Source organism: Palaemon carinicauda, chromosome 8, assembly GCF_036898095.1.
Source record: "Palaemon carinicauda isolate YSFRI2023 chromosome 8, ASM3689809v2, whole genome shotgun sequence".
Taxonomy (NCBI): domain Eukaryota; kingdom Metazoa; phylum Arthropoda; class Malacostraca; order Decapoda; family Palaemonidae; genus Palaemon; species Palaemon carinicauda.
Window position 1 is genome coordinate 109,631,858 of NC_090732.1, and position 16,951 is coordinate 109,648,808.

At 36.8% G+C, this 16,951-nt stretch overlaps 1 protein-coding gene across 2 annotated transcripts in view; it reads left to right on the forward strand.

The window, feature by feature from the left end:
* The window catches only part of LOC137645826 (acidic fibroblast growth factor intracellular-binding protein-like), a 165,155-nt gene extending 154,387 nt beyond the window's left edge, over positions 1-10,768 (forward strand). The window contains exon 8 of one of the 2 annotated variants that reach the window (XM_068378803.1): positions 4,897-10,768. The gene's annotated coding sequence lies outside the window, so the exon portion shown is untranslated. Of the gene's footprint in view, positions 1-629; positions 4,037-4,896 lie in introns of those variants that run through there. The other variant, XM_068378802.1, reaches the window with a different exon arrangement.
* The last annotated feature ends 6,183 nt before the right edge of the window (positions 10,769-16,951 follow it).

A 16,951-nucleotide genomic window follows, 5' to 3' on the forward strand; every position in this document is an offset into this window, starting at 1 on the left:
GATTTTCAATGAAGGCCGTATTTTTGCCATATAAAGTAACATGGATCCCTATACATTGTCTAAACATGAAAAAGTACTTACTACCTGCTATCATTTTATAAAAAAACAGATACATTAATATTCCATGTGAGATAGAGTACATTACTGAAAATTACAGTGATTAATTGTCATTTTATGACTTAAAAACCAACATAAGATGCGATGAAATAACATAATTTGGATTTTATTCTTGTATTTAATATTTAATAATTTAAGGAGAGTGACATGAAGTCAACTCTGATGTAGGATATGTTGAACCAACGTAAAGAGCGGCATTACTGTTTAAAGGTCACATAAAAATCCATTAATCGAGTGCCCTCCTCCAGCCTATATTTAAGTGCTTTACATATAGTTTACACAAATAAAATGAGGAATGATCCAGACTGTTTATTCATAAGGAAACTACATTCCTGTGTTTGACAGACAGAAGACTAGTGAACCTGGAATACTTTGGGACAAAAATATTTTTATATGAAAGAGAAATTTTGTATCATAACATATTTTGATATTTTTCTTTTGGAAAATAGATTTTTATCTCATGTAATTTTGCATAGCACTTTTAATAGAGTAATATTTTTCTGTCTTTTCAGGTCGCAATTTCAGTTTAGAATGAAACATAGTGATGAAGAATAGTTGAATTTTTCATAGAATAGTACATTATACACTGAAAGAGGTGATCAGTATTTTTGGAATATTTCAAAACAAATTATTCAATTATAAAATGTATTATTGCATAACTGGAAAATGTGATGTGCCAAAAGGGAATTTAAAAGGTGAAAAGTTTAGAATAAGCCAGAATCAAGTCCGAATAACCATGGCCTTGTTTTGATCCAAAAGTTTTATTTTATTGTAGATAATTTTATGTACAGGGTATTTATTAAATCTGCCAGATTTTATATGCAAGTTATCTCATTTTTTACTGAAGATAGAAATGAATATGCTAGAGGGATTTGTTTCTTTATTTTAAGAGAATTAATTTTTCAAAATAAAAATCTGAAGCTAAATGTGAGGAGGAAAGCCTGTTAAAAATGCACATCGAGCATTGTGTGGATGGTGATATAATATACAGGTGGGTTGCATGTATGTTTGAATGTTTAAAGGTAACTGAATTATGAATCAGAAATATGCCTCTGTATGATGAATTGTTTTAATTTTGAAAGTGTTTTTGAAGGAATCAAAAAATTAAGTATAGTACAAAAATAGCTGTTCTTAAAGAGATATTTACTAATTAGGAAGACTTGTGGCATTTAGTATCATGCCAATGAGTATTAGCAGGAGCTTTTTAATTTTTTTCTCATGTACAGTATATGTTGACAATCTGCAGATCAGCATCGTTGTTATATATTAGCAAGAAAATTGTCTTCTAAGGTTGAACTTCAGTATTGAGAAAAACAAGGTTTTGCACACAAGCTCCCTTGCTTAGTAAAGAACTAAACAATTTTTTGAGAACCCAGTACATCATCTTGTTGGGATAGCTTTGAGGAAATGACACCCTAACCTTAGAGTGTGTGAAAACATTTTTGTCTGTAAAAATTCTTTCATCTCAAATTAATTTGGAATGAAAGGAAACATTTCCATGTATAGTATGGAGTGACTTGGAACAATTCTGGGTATAATAAGCTAACTACACCATCATCAAGAATTATCAGTAGATGTTTTAGACCTCTTTTGTAGTGCTTGAGATTATCAGGTGACATTAGTTGTGTGACACTAAATGATTATTGTGTCTCAAAGTTTAGTAAAAAAATCAATTCTTTCATTTACATGGGACTTCTGTATGTGCGTACAAGAAATAATTAGGTCATATATTCATAAATTCTGAAATATTAAATTCTCTACTTCTAGTAATGCTTATTATAATGACGTATCTTTTTAAAGTAATGAAATAAAAGTAAAACAACAAATAAATTTTCATTTAATGCAAACACCATCTGTATGTCTAGTCCACTATATGAATCGCACTATACAGTATTCTTTTTGTAAATTGGTTTACCAAAAAAGTCAGATTTCTAGGCTCTTTTTGGGCTCACGTGAAGGATTTGTTTATATATACAAGGTGAAAATTGAAGAAAGGTAAAGTTAAGATATTTGGATAGCCTGTTGAATCCACACAAGTGAATGGCCTACAAAAAGTTTTTTAAACCATACAACTGGGAAAAATGTATGTAGTATATTACCACCTACGGTGTGCTGTGCAACAATGCCATAGATAGTACTTTCACAATAGATGGCAAATGGACTTTAGCTTAGGTCCTTATTTGTACTCCTACATATGTGTTTTTTAATGTTGTGTGTGAGAGCTTTCTTTTCTTTACCGGAAATCATTCCATGCTTGCATTTTTAGTAAAGCTGGTAAGTGTAATGTAAGATATAGAATTCTCACTATTTCCTGCATCAATACTGAACAAATAAGTTTATATCATATTACTATACCTCAAATGTTATATGCAAGTGGTTAATGTTGATTAAATTCTTGTATACGGTAATGTATGGGATTTCTGGTTAAAGATATGCTAAGTAGTCAGTCCTAAATTATACCTATCAGTATTGATGATAACATTGTTTGAGGAGGTACTCATAATTACATATTGATTAGTCATAGTACCGAAGTTTCTTGGAATTTCATAGTTATTTTTATTTTTCCTATTTACTTGCATCAGCTCTGACTTTCACACTAAAACATTCAATGAAATATACAGTACTTTAATTTGCTCTTTGAATCTTCAAAAATGATCTGTAAGGTCTCTTATGTCAATACACAGTGATATGTGGGTTGTATAGTAAAATTGTAAAGAAAAATCTTCAATAACCTTTTTATAATAATTGTCATTGTTGTTGGTGTCACTAGATAAATAGCATGTATAGTTCCTTTTATTGTATTCATCACTTTTCCATATGAAAAAAAATTGGAGTAACCCAAAATGTCATTTAACTCTGTCATGTTTCCTATTATAAATAGGTTTACTATGTTATCACAAAAGTGTGCTCTGATTACAAGTGATGTAACAGTTGTTAATCACTCAGTTTAGAAGAACAGTCTGAATTCTCAAGAATGGGAAATTTTATCTACAAGAGAATGAGGCAATTCCTGGTACTTACCTGTTGAATAACAAGTCATGAAAAGATTCATCCTCAAGCACAATTTTCTGAGTTAAAGTGTTTGTAGACTTGAGAGTAGTCCATAAGATTTCATTACGTAATCCTCCTGTTGCTTTCCTTCAGAAATATGTAATCTAGTGTATACCCTCTCAATAGCCTTGATTCTTGACTTAAATCTAAACCAACAAGGCCTGAAGACCACTGACTATCTTTTTATTGGACTTTCAGTTGCCAGATACTGGCTAGGTTACATTGTTAGAATCATCATTAAAGTAATTTACTTCTTTTTATTATTACATTACTTCTATACCATAAATTGATAATGCGCAGACATCTATGAACTACATTCAAGTATGAAAATTTTTTAAGCTTTATTCTTAGCAACTGTAAGAAGAATAGCATGGAATTTTTCATTAAACATGGTCAGACTACAAACCACCAATGAGTGTTAGGTTGGAAGCCCAAACACTCCTGGTTTGCTTCATTTTAGGCTAACAGCAAATGTTTTTGGTATCCAGATTAACAATTGGTTCACCATCTAAAAAGTTGACATATGCTTTATGTCAAAGTAGCAACATTGCTCATTGACTAACTTATAAATCTCTTGGTAAATTTAATATTTTGTTTTTAATAGATATATTGATTGAATTACAATGCATATAAGCATTGAAGGGAATAAAGTTCAAATTATAATCTGTAAATTTACAGTAACTCATAAAATTTATAATGCTCCATTAAAATCCTTCAAACAGTGACACAAGTCTAAAAATTTAAATGATGATAAAGTGAAAAATATAACTCAAATCCTTTGTAGTTAATTTAGATGAATTCAATCATAAGACTGCTTTCCTCTTTGTAGAGATTTTTATGTCTAGAATATAATAAAGATAGTACTTTATTTAGAGTTAACTTTGTGACTATGCTTGAAAACCTTTTGTTTTAAATCTGGTCAACACACTAAATTTCTCCTTGATAATCTTACGTACTACTTGGGCTACTTTCTTATAGGATCTATAGTTCATATCAACTAAGATCATTTGTGTGATAGGCTTAAAGTATAACTTGAATTGTCTTCAAGCACCCCTATATCCACTGTATTATTAGAATGAATTACAAATATATTCTGAATAGACTGGAAAATACCTAACTAATTAGCAGCTGCTGTTCTGGCATTTTGTTTTGATATTTTTACTTTAATTGTCTCCTAAAATCCTAAGATTATTTTGTGTATATTATTGCCTTTTGAAAAGTGCCTTAATGCATTTTTGAATAGTGAAGCTTAATTGTAAATATTCCAGTATTCCAAGTATTATAGACAAAGATATTCTACAAAGCAGAAATATAGACATTTTGTTTGGAGATCAGTCCTATCATTTTCTGGGATGAGTTTACTCCAAAATATGATGTGGAAAATAGAAAAGTGAAAATATCTAAGACAGTGAGCTTTACTTGAAAATTAATAAGTACTGTATACACACAACAGTAACCTTTTTAACCTAGGCATTGTTATTTGTTTATTTTTAGAGTTTGTAATGACATCCTAGAAATATACCGTATGTCATAGTAGAATGTCATAAATTTTACTTCCTGTATTGTACTTCATTGCTCTATACAGGTACTGTATCACAAGCTTAAAGGACAGTCTTCAGTAACTTTTTATACGTATATTTCATGAGACTAAGCCATAGCCTTTGCTCACACAAGCTTTGTCCATGAGATGTTTAAAAATTCAAATTTCTTGTATTACTTCACTTCCAGAATTAGAAGCCCTTCAGATTAACACCTGGCTGATTGTATTTCTAATGTAAGTATATTGTCTACAAGATATGAGGACTCAACAATAACAAACTACATATTTCATTTAGGGCACTTTTTAATGAAATTTGCTTTAATCATCCCTGATTTTTCCCCATAACTATCGAAAGAAAATTTAGATGGCAAAATGTTCTTGATACCTAATCTCTGTTGCTACATGACTGTTTGAATTATTTTTAAATTCAGTGTTAGAAGTGTATCCATCATAATGTAGTTTAAAAAACTATTAAAGTGCATTTCAACTCAGGGCTTGCCTGAAGGGAGCCATCTATAATTTGTTGTGTAATTTACCAATGTGAACATCCTGAGACAGAAGTGTATGATAATCATTTGTTTGTTACAATGAATTAAAATAACTTTTATTGAAAAACTATTGTCTTAATCGAATAATGGCATGTTTGTCCATCTAATGCTAGACAACTAGTCTAACACAGTAGCCTTAAATACTTTAAAACCTTAACCCAAGTCCCATTGCACTGTAACAGCCCTGGTTACGTTGTTTCAACTCTAGACTAAGTTTTCAAAATTGCTACTGATACATTATTTTTCCAACAGTTTCATGAAAATTTGTCTATACTAGGACTAAATTGACAAAAAATATATTTTTTTTTATTCATAAAAGGTCTGTACTTTGGCTGAATTTTCCAGACTAAAAATTTAAATTTCAAATTCAATATTATGCAAACCAATGATTTCCATTAAGATTTCATTCTAATTGGTTTAAGGGGCTGTTTACATTTTGAAATTGAGAATATTGAATTCCTGCTAGTCAAATTTAATGGGAGTGAAGTTAATTATAAAACAGCGTAAGATACAACTACTATGACTACAGTAGTCCAAATGTACTTATCCCTGTCAGTGATTCTTTACAATTTTCAATAAAAAGCAGGCTTTGCAGGATAATGAATTTTATAATAAACCCAGTGCTAGAGTGTGATATATTTCACTCCAAAAAGTAAATCTCACTGGATGTTATCCTATATTTAAATTTATTATGTTTGTTTGATCCCACCTAACTCAATCCCAAAATGCAGGAAACTATCTGTGTGACTTTCTAGTCTTCTATTGATGAAAAATTTTCAATTATGGAAACAGATCAAAGGAAATTCTGTTTAAATCAATGTTTTTTGGCCATCCAGGTGTATGGAGTTTCAGAACTTAGCATATTAATGAAAAATAAACCCTTTCAGTGGTCTAGTTAGACTATTTATCAAATAAAAGATAATAGAAATCTGGAGTTGTACTGTAAATATAATCATTCATAATATAGAATACCTGAAGTTGTAACAGAACTGCATTCATTCACAATGTAAAACCCTTAATTTGATGCACATTTCATGCATGTAAACCACCAAACAACTGTATTCTTCCATATTTTATTTTTATTATAGGTGTAACAACTTGAAATATAAAATCTTGCTAGAAAAAAATTGTAATGACATACATGAACTTTTAATACCAATACCATCGTTGGATATTTAAAGTACTTTTATCAGTTAATTATATTTATTTCTGTTTTTTTTTTTTTTTTTTTTTTTAGAAGTCCTTGATGGAATAATCAGACATTTATCACACTGAGTACTGTAAGGAAAATTATTACGGGGTAATGTCTATTGCTTTACATGTATTGTTTGTAAAATTAAATAAAGCATATGGTCAGGTAGCATACAATGCTGTATAAAATTTCTCTCATTACATGTAATCTCTTTTTATAACTCGTCAAAGTATGAGCTTGTTGAAAAGCTACTACTGTATATTAGTTTTGTACATTTACTAAATAGTTTATGATTAGATTTCTGAACTGGTATGGTTGTATGTGGATGAAAGAATTTTGTATATAATTCTAAGCTGAAGCTTCCAGATTACAATGATGGGTTTTAACTATTATTCTTCTGTATTTCGATTAGTTTTGTTCAAAACTAAAAGCTGTATATACTGTAACTATGGACATGTTAATAGCTGTTTGAAAGATAAATGCAGTATAATATAAATGTAAAGAATTTTTGTCTTGAGAGAGATATGCAGTCAAGCCTCCATCACCGCAGTTTCAGCATTCCACATACAGTATCGAGATGCACATAATTATTTTAATATTTTTTATTCTTTGCGGATCCTTCCTGTTAGGACTGCTGCACGCAACCCAACCTTTTTAAACCACGTATGTATCTTTTCACTTGGCCATTGTGCTGTTTCTCTCCCTGCACAATGCCACTTCTCTGGCTGATTCTGTCTCATACTCCCAGCATCCTTCATTGCAAAAACATATCCCACATGTGGTAAATTACGTATCTATTACATAGGGGTACATATCCGTGTACACCTCATGAACACTAGTACTGAGCCTTAAGGATTGCATCATGCGTCACAAGATTTCGCTGTGTAGAACTTATTAAATGGTAAGTAGTGCTGTACTTGAACTGTAGAGTCTTTTAATCTTATTTCTACTGTTAATTGTCTTGGGGTATTTGCACTCTTGTTGAAAAAGAGCTACTAACATTGTATTTACATTGCAATGTATGAAATACAATAGTGTAGTGAATGTAGTCACAGGCTACATATTAGGTGACGAGCTGGTAGGGTTGTGAGACTACCTCACGGATTCAGCGATCACTTACTAGTGATGTGTTGTTTCACTTTAGCTGTTTAAGTTGTACTGTAATGATAGTACTGTACAGTGAGTGTTGTTAGTTTGGAACAATAGTGTTTCGTTGTTACTTATACTGTACATGGGTTGCAAGGTGACGAGTTATGAGTTGCTTTACCTTGTACTGAAGCTGTGTTTATAATGTACAATTACCATAGTTCAGTACCCAGTTTACATCGGTTTGCCATACGCCAGTTCCAACAGCATGTTGGTCATCCTTAAATATCAAATGGAAAAATAAAATCGGCATTACGCTGTTTTGTGCGTCCTTACGTCGGTCTCAACATCGAACATTACAACGATAATAAAATGGAAAACAAATTAATTCCATTTACGGAATAAGTAAATATTGCACATATATTTATGAAAATATTAGTAGTAATGTGTGCATAACACAACCAGAAAATAAAGGAAAACATGCGCTATGTCTGACAACATTGTTTTGATTCTCTCGAAGGTGTACAATACAGTACAGGTTCTAGCCTGTAACTTTATCCTGGCCAAAGTGCAGTTGGCTTTGTTACATTGTAAAGTTGAACATTTATTTCCTTAAATATAGTTAACTATACAGTGAGCTTCATGCCTATTTTATGACCATTAAAGGAAAAGTAAAGGGTGAACTAAAATATCTCATAAAAAAATAAATCAATTATTGCAATATAAAAAAAATAAAATCACAGAGCTGAGTCACTAACAGCTTTTTTCATTGTTCCAATCAAAAGAAAGCCTACCCATATCTACATGCATTAGTTCTTTACAAGCATTTTGTGGTGTTGTGAGTACACGTTGAACTACTGTAGTAAGTAGAGGAGCAGTTATAAATCAGGTAGAACAATTTAGATACTTGGGATCTACTATAAATCAAAAGGGAGGATGTGAGGCTGAAATTGAGAATAGGGTAAAACCAGCTTGGGGAAAGTGGAGGGAGGTAGCAGGAGTGGTATATGATAGGAAGATGTCAATCAAGGTAAAAGTGAAGATCTATAGTGCAGTAATAAGACCAGTGTTAATGTATGTATCAGAAACTTGGGCTTTAAGACAAAAAGAGGAAGCAAAGCTTGAGAGAATAAAGATGAGAATGCTAACGTGCATTATGGGAATATTACTGTTTGAAAGATTGGAATATGATGAAATAAGAAGAATGGCAAGTGTAGTAAAGATTGCTTAAATTGTAAGAGTGTCACAACAGAGGATGTGGGCACGTGTTAATGCTGGATGGTGGGGAGGGAGTGAGTAGAGCTTGGGAGGTGCCTGTTAAAGGGAGAAGATCAGGAGGGAGGCAGAGAATTAGATGGCGAGATATGGTGAAGAATGGTATGGAGAGATGAGGTTTGGTGAAAGAGGATGCCTTTGACTGAAGGGATTGGAGAGGACGCATCAGGCAACCGACTTCTTAATGTAGGGACAACATTGGAGAAAAAGTTGAACTAGTAATCCTTTGAATTTAGCAACGACTCTCAGGGAAGTTAAGTAGAGATATTAAGAGGCATGTGATTACAATGCAAGACAAATTAGACATGATTAAAAGATATAAAAAGGGTGATAAGTTGATCAACAATGCGCATGCTGCAGACCTACCTCAAATAACGGTCTCCACTATTACTCACGATAAAGACTGCATTGCCCAATACATGACTGAAAAGGCTCTGTCATCAGAAACTTCTACTATTAGCAGGAAGAGAGGCATAATCTACACTGAAATGGAGTGCTTATTTTCCTTTTGGATAGCATGACAGACATATGAACGAATTCCTTCAAGCCAAAATCATATTCAAGAGAAGGCTAAGTCTTTGCTAGAGAACTTGCATAAAAAACATCTAAGTGAAAAGAACACTCCATTTGTGGCGAATCATGAATAATTTAATTGGTCAAGAAACGCATCAGTTTACAGATGATAGAAATTCGAGGAGAAACTGTTGCTGAGGAATTTTCAGAATCTTTAAAAAACATCATTAATGGACATCAAAATCCTCCAAGAACTCATTTTCCAAGTCAACTAGACATAATTATTCTAAAAGAGAATGCCCGATCATTCATGTATTGCTAAGAAAAATAAATCTATGCCATGGCCCAAGGAAGCCAATGATAGACTAACTTTAATGTTAGGGGGAAATGTTACTGACAATTTTAGATTTAATCCCAGGAACCTTAAGAACAACTCAAAATCAACACTTCGTGATTTGGATGGCTAATACAAAGGCATGGGTCACTGAGGCCATTTTTAAAGAAGGGTTTAATGTCCATTTTAATCCAGCAGTAAAGGAGTATTGCAGGGTAAATAACTTTCTTTTAAGGTTATGTTAATCCTAGGCAATGCCCCAAGACATCCCACACATCTGAATCACATGAGCCTGAATGTGAAATTTTTCTTGCCACATAACACCACCTCTCTTATACACCATAGACCATGGAAGGATAATGATGTAGCCTATAAGCACTGAGTAATGGAATTTAGAAGCAGTTGGAAGAATAAGATTTTGAAGTTGATAGAGGCTGAGGCTCACAAGCAATCACTGACAAATGAAGAATTGTTGGAGTTATAGGAGCCACAGAAAATGTGAGACAGTTTTTCAGACCTAGAACCAAGAAATTTCCAGCTCAAAGAAAACCAAGTTTTTGAGTCCCAGGATCCTTCAGCTGAATGGTGTGCAAATATTACAAATGGTGTTGAAGATTTAGTAATGCCTTAATAGGATATTTTTTTATAAATTTTGAAGATAAAAGAAGGAACACTTCTGCAAACTTTGAATCGGTCCTAGTCAGGTTTGAAATAAAAAAAAGGCTACTGAGTCATCATCTGATTTCGATGCCGAAGAACCCCTGCCATCAACATCAAGATTGAAATAAAAAAGGCTACTGAGTCATTGTCTGATTTCGACACCGAAGAACCCATGCCATCGACATCAGGTTTGACAAAAAAAAAACAATTACATTTACAGTTTCATCATTACCATCAACCATGTCATCTTCCTCCTCCATCAGTTACATCCTCTCTTCCAACTCCACCTTCTTTAAATATCTAGTAAGCAGGGGAGATGCCAATGTCAAGGTAAAATGACATTTGTTAATGTATTATTTTTAATTTTACAGTGTATTCTCTCTCTCTCTCTCTCTCTCTCTCTCTCTCTCTCTCTCTCTCTCTCTCTCTCTCTCTCTCTCTCTCTCTCTGTATGTACAGTACTATACAGACAAATGGAGGCTTATTAATGTAGGTATGTTATGTTTATAGAATGTTAGTAGGTTGTATGTGCTTTTTCGTGTTTATTACGTGTATAGGGAGCATAAAAGCTACTTTATAGGGATAAAATCTGACTTACGTCAAAAATTGTCTCATGTGGGGCTCTTGGAACTAATAAGTGACATATGATGGGGCATTACTGTACCTTTGTAAAGTAATGTAAACCATAAAATGTCGTGATAGAAACCATGTGAAAACAATGTACAGTAGCACAGCACAGTGAGTTACTTAGGTTGTTAATCGACCCTGGGTAGGCAGTTGTCATTTATTGGGGGTGGTTATAAGTAAACTTACCCTAGGTCACTGATGGAGAGTTGACTGTATATATACTCAGGCACAAGTTTACACTAATATTTTCTAACCAAAATGTTCAGGTATCCTTAGTATGAATAAATAATTTCTTGGTGTTTAGCAAAGGCTGGTTTGCCAATTTGATATTTTTCTCCATTCTGGTAAAATGTATATAATCCAGAAGTTTTGTGGTTCACTACACATCCCAATCATTAAATTACTTGTCACCAAAATTAAACTAATTGGAGGTCAAATTAATTGTTACGTTCTCCATAATATAATATATTGTATCATAGAGAGGATGTTAATGCAATTATATTAAATGATTATATACTAACGATGTATATTCATATTTATGTAAGAAATTTCATTTGTGTATGACCATTTCTGGGGTGGCCTGTGACGGCCGGTGAGAAAGGTCCTTCCTTATACCTTTCCTAATATAAATCTTCCAAATATACTAGAGAAAGATAAAAGCATGGAATGCAGAGGTTACAACCCTCGCGCGAACACCTTGGTGTCGTGTATTAAACAAAGGCGTGTGTAAACCACTATTCACAGGTTGTCTTCCATTTAGATAATCCCTTCATCAATGGGGAGGGCCGTGACAGGCCCTAGATAACATGGTTGAACTCCCCAACGACACCTACCACGCGCGCCCTCTAGGACATCCTTCTGTAATTGGACTTGCATCAAGCCAAGTTTTTTTTTGGGCACAGTGTTTTTTCGAAGAGTTTCTCGTTATTTCAACATGACTGACGTTGTTACTTCACCCTTACCAATGTTAAGTACCATAGTTTGTTTTGGCAGCTTTTGGCAGTACCGGGCATTTGTTCTATTTCCATTATGGTGGTTTTTAGTTTTGGAAGCGATTGTCCTGCCGAGGTATCGGCAGCCATTTTGGGTATGTTCGCTTCGGTAAATTTTCTAGTTATTTTTGCCCATATTTTAAGAGGAGTCTCAAAGTTGTCTAACTCTTTTACATAAGATTTTAATGGTAAATAGATAATGAAATTAAAATCTGTGAACAAAATTGCATTGGTGTAAGTATGATAATTGAATGTATTTTCATCTTTGCTTTGTATTGGTTGTGTGTTTTGTAATTTCTAACTCTATCTTCATTATCTTGAGTCTTTTTGCTGTACTGTATACTAATGCTTTACCTAGTATGGTTAAAGACCTTACATAGAACAAATATTTCCTTATAATGAGATTTAATCCTTTTAAAATATTTGTTAAACTTCATATGCATTCTGTGATGTTACTGGCACTTCTGTATGTCATCAGTGTTTGTATAAATATTTCAAATACAGATCAACTCGCAGTTAGTGTTTGTTATCATCCTTAAAATCATTTTATGATATTGCAGATAGTCTTTCAGAATATACAGATTGCTTTAAATCCAGCTAACAATACAGTTTCAGACATAGTGTACAAGATTTAATGCTTAACTTTGTTATTGGGTTAAATTATTCACTAGTAAAAATTGCATGAAAATGCAAGTTATATGCAAGACTTTGGAGAGGAGCAAGACTTGGAAGTCTGAAAGATGCCAATTTGTTTGTAAGTAATTTGGATTTTTCATAGATATACAAACCTGAATATATTCAAAATTATTATCCCACGAAAGCCAAGTTGATCGCTGCTTCATTAACAAGGTAGTTTGGTAATAAAAGGTGATTGGTTGACCATCAATTTAAAGGATTCAAGATTGTACGTACAGCTAAGAAAAATACAAATTACTTTAAAAATTTGTTACTTAATGAAAACAAACCTTTCATCCTTTTGATTAGGAGGCTCACTCTTGGAGGGAAGTAGTCCATTTGATTCAGACTCTGATAATCTTTCTCTATGAAACATGCCATTCTCTCTCTCTCTCTCTCTCTCTCTCTCTCTCTCTCTCTCTCTCTCTCTCTCTCTCTCTCTCTCTCTCTTGTGTGTATATATATATATATATATATATATATATATATATATATATATATATATATATATATATATATATATATATATATATATATATATATATATATATATTCTACTCCAGTCTCGTAACTTTATTCATTAAAGTGTTAGCTATTATACTATTATCTATGTACAATACACTTATTGTTAATAAAGTATTACTATCCCTTCACCTCCATCCAATCCTGAGCCATATCAAATGTTTAAGATGATTATATTATGTACGCACCCTTAACAATCATTTGTGACGGGCCGAGAGAGGAGTTGTGAACTCAAAGGCAGATTGAAAACGACTGAGTTATTTATTAAGGAACACTCTTCTTTATATACAAAACCTCAAGGGAACAGGACATGACCTGTTCGAGAGACAGATAATGTTACTGAGCAAAACGGAGACATGATCATTCAGGTTCTTTTTAGTGCGAGGGAAGAGCGCAGATACAAGCATAATATATACAAAATAATTATGTACAATTGTGTGACACACGGTTGGTACATGGCTCCCCCCCTAAAAATGACATACTGTACATGTTAAATAGGGCGCCCTGATCTAGAGAGGCGAACTGTAGGCAGGTCATCTGGCAGAAGATAAGCAGGTTTTAGACGATCAATGGAGACCCAGTCTTCTTTGCCCCGAATGTTTAGGAGGAATGCTTTCGGACTGCGTCGGATCACAAGGAAAGGGCCCGTGTAAGGGGGCGTTAGTGGTGGCTTGCTGGTGTCGTTGCGCAGGAAGACGTGCGTTGCAGAGTGCAAGTCCATTGGTATGTGATGCTTCGCTGGGGGCTTGTAAGTCTGGCGGCACAGAGTAAATTTTCCCACGACGTGACGTATGCGCTGGAGATCGTCGGAGGAGGTCGTAGAAGGAAAAAATTCGGCAGGGACGACCAACGGGTCGCCATACACCATTTCGGCTGCCAAGACGTCGAGGGCGTCTTTAGGAGTGGTCCTTAGTCCAAGGAGGACCCAGGGAAGCTGAGTAAACCAGTTGGAATCCTTGCAGCGGGACATCAAAGCTGCTTTGAGGGTGCGATGAAAACGTTCAACCATTCCATAGGCAGCAGGGTTGTAGGCCATTGTCTGATGTAGGGCGATGCCCAGGAGATTCGCCAATGACGTCCATAATTGAGAGGTGAAAGTTGTTCTCCTGTCAGAAGTAATATGCTCAGGGATACCGAATCTTGAAATCCATCCAGAGAGTAAGGCAGATGTACATGAGGCGGACGTTGCAGTTTCCATGGGAATGGCTTCAGGCCAACGAGTGGAGTGGTCGATGACGGTAAACAGGTAACGATGTCCTTGTGATGTAGGTAGGGGGCCTACAACGTCGACGTGAATGTGTGCGAAACGACGCTGAGGTTGAGGAAAGGCGCCCACTCGTGAATCCGTGTGTCGATGTACTTTGGAAGTTTGGCAAGAAGTACACGCACGGACCCAATCCTTAGCATCCTTAGAAATGCCGTGCCAAATGAACTTTGCCTTCAGCAGCTGTGCAGTAGAACGGCACGAGGGATGTGAAAGGCCGTGGATGAAATCAAACACCTGTCGGCGCATGGGAGCAGGAATCCAAGGTCGCGGTCTACCAGTACTGACGTCACAGAGGAGGGTGGTGTTGGAGTCTTCGAGGGGAAAATCCTCCCAACGGAGGGACGTGCAGGATGTCCTACAAGCTTGATACTCTGGATCCTGTCGTTGGGCTTCAGCCAGGGCGTTGTAATCCAATCCCAGTTGAACGGCAGCCAACGTGTTTCTTGACAGGGCATCGGCAACGGGATTCATTTTCCCAGGGACGTATTGGAGGGTGCAATTGTATTCAGCCACGGCGGAGAGATGTCGGCGTTGACGGGCGGACCAGGCGTCAGACTGTCGAGTGAAGGCGTGCACCAGAGGCATGTGGTCTTTACGAATGACGAAGGGCGTACCTTCTAAGAAATGGCGAAAGTGACGGACAGCCAAGTGCACCGCCAGCAATTCTCGATCTTAGGTAGAATAACCCGATTCTGCCTTGTACAGTTTTCTGCTGAAGAAGGCCAATGGGCGGGGCGAGCCTTTGACCACCTGCTCGAGCACTGCACCAATAGCGACGTCGCTGGCATCGGTGGAGAGAAGGAGAGGGGCGTGTGGGATAGGAAAAGTGAGAGCCGCAGCAGTTGATAGGCCCTTCTTTGCATTGCAGAAGGCTGCTTCTTGAAGGGGACCCCACTTCAGGTCCTTTGGCTTGCCCTTGAGGGAGGCGTAGAGGGGAGCAAGAGTGGCGGCAATGGCTGGCAGAAAACGGTGATAATAGTTGATCATGCCCAAGAATTCCTGCATAGCTTTGACGGTCGAGGGCGTGGGGAAATTCTGAACGGCTGCTACCTTCTCAGGGAGGGGATGGACTCCTTCAGGAGTGATACGGTGCCCTAAGAACGACACTTCGTTGGCGCCAAAGGTACACTTGTCGTACCGGACTACAAGGCCGTTTTGTTGCAGGCGGTCGAGCACGATGCGCAGGTGACGGAGGTGTTCCTCTTTTGAGGAGGAGAACACAAGTATGTCGTCCACATAACATACACAGAAAGGGAGGTCCCCTAAGATGCCATCCATGAGACGTTGAAACGTTGCCCCAGCATTACGAAGGCCAAAACAGGAGTAATTGAAGGTGTATGTGCCAAACGGAGTGGTGATGGCGGTCTTGGGGATGTCTTCTGGGTTCATAGGCACCTGATAATACCCCTTCAGGAGGTCGAGCGTAGAGAAAACCTTCGCTTTGTGCAGGTAGGAGGTTACATCGGCAATGTTTGGGAGGGGGTAGTGATCCGGTTCTGTTTGCATGTTCAGGCGCCTGTAATCCCCGCACGGACGGAGGGAGCCGTCTTTCTTCAGAACGATGTGTAAGGGTGACGACCATGGGCTGGAGGCCTTTTGGCAAAGGCCCATTTTCTCCATTTCGGCGAACGTCTGTTTGGCGGCTGCCAATCGTTCCGGTGCTAGACGTCTGAATTTTGCGAAGACTGGGGGTCCCGTCGTCTTGATATGGTGATAAATACCGTGCTTGGCAGGAACCGTGGGCGTTTGGCGAAGTTCTGGACGGAAAACTTCCGGGTACGACGTGAGGAGGTGGGCGTAGGCATCCGTGGGTGCGCTGATGTGGAGAGCGAGGTTAGAGGGGGCGGGTTGAAGAGGTGTCGACAAGTACGAGTCTGCGTTGACCAATCGTCGGTGGGCGACATCGACCAGAAGGTGGAAATGAGAGAGGAAATCCGCACCAAGGATTGGCATTGTGACGTCAGCAACGAGAAACTTCCAATTGAATTTACCGTTTCCGAACGATAATGTGAGGTTCTCGTAACCGTAGGTGGGTATCGCAGATCCGTTGGCAGCTACCAAGCGGACGTCGGCAGATGTAGACAGACTACGTTGTGCCTTGAAGAGTTTCCTTGGCAAAAGAGAACGACAAGCACCAGTGTCTACCAAAAATCGCACGCCCATTCCTGCATCCTGTAAAAAGAAAAGATTAGAAACATGGGAGGCCACCGCCACGAGCGATGGCCTACTTACACGTTTTTTGGCCACTGACAATCTTTGGCACATTTCTTCACGGTTGCCCCGAATCTGAAGTGGTAGTAGCAAAACTGCGGCAGATGGGAGGTAGTAAGTGGCTGTAGAAGTCGTTCGTTGGGGCGCGAGCGATTGGTGGGATTGGTGGGTGGTGGGCGGCTTTGTCGCCGCTTCGGCACGTCACAGGGTAGGCGTGTATGTCCTACGGCATTCATGTCAGCTTCGGTTGACGTTGAATAGGCATCCTCGTCGTCAGGGGTGGAGGCGTTGATGGAGGTCTTGAAGTGGCTGTCCATAAGGGCGTCGGCTTTGGTCATCAA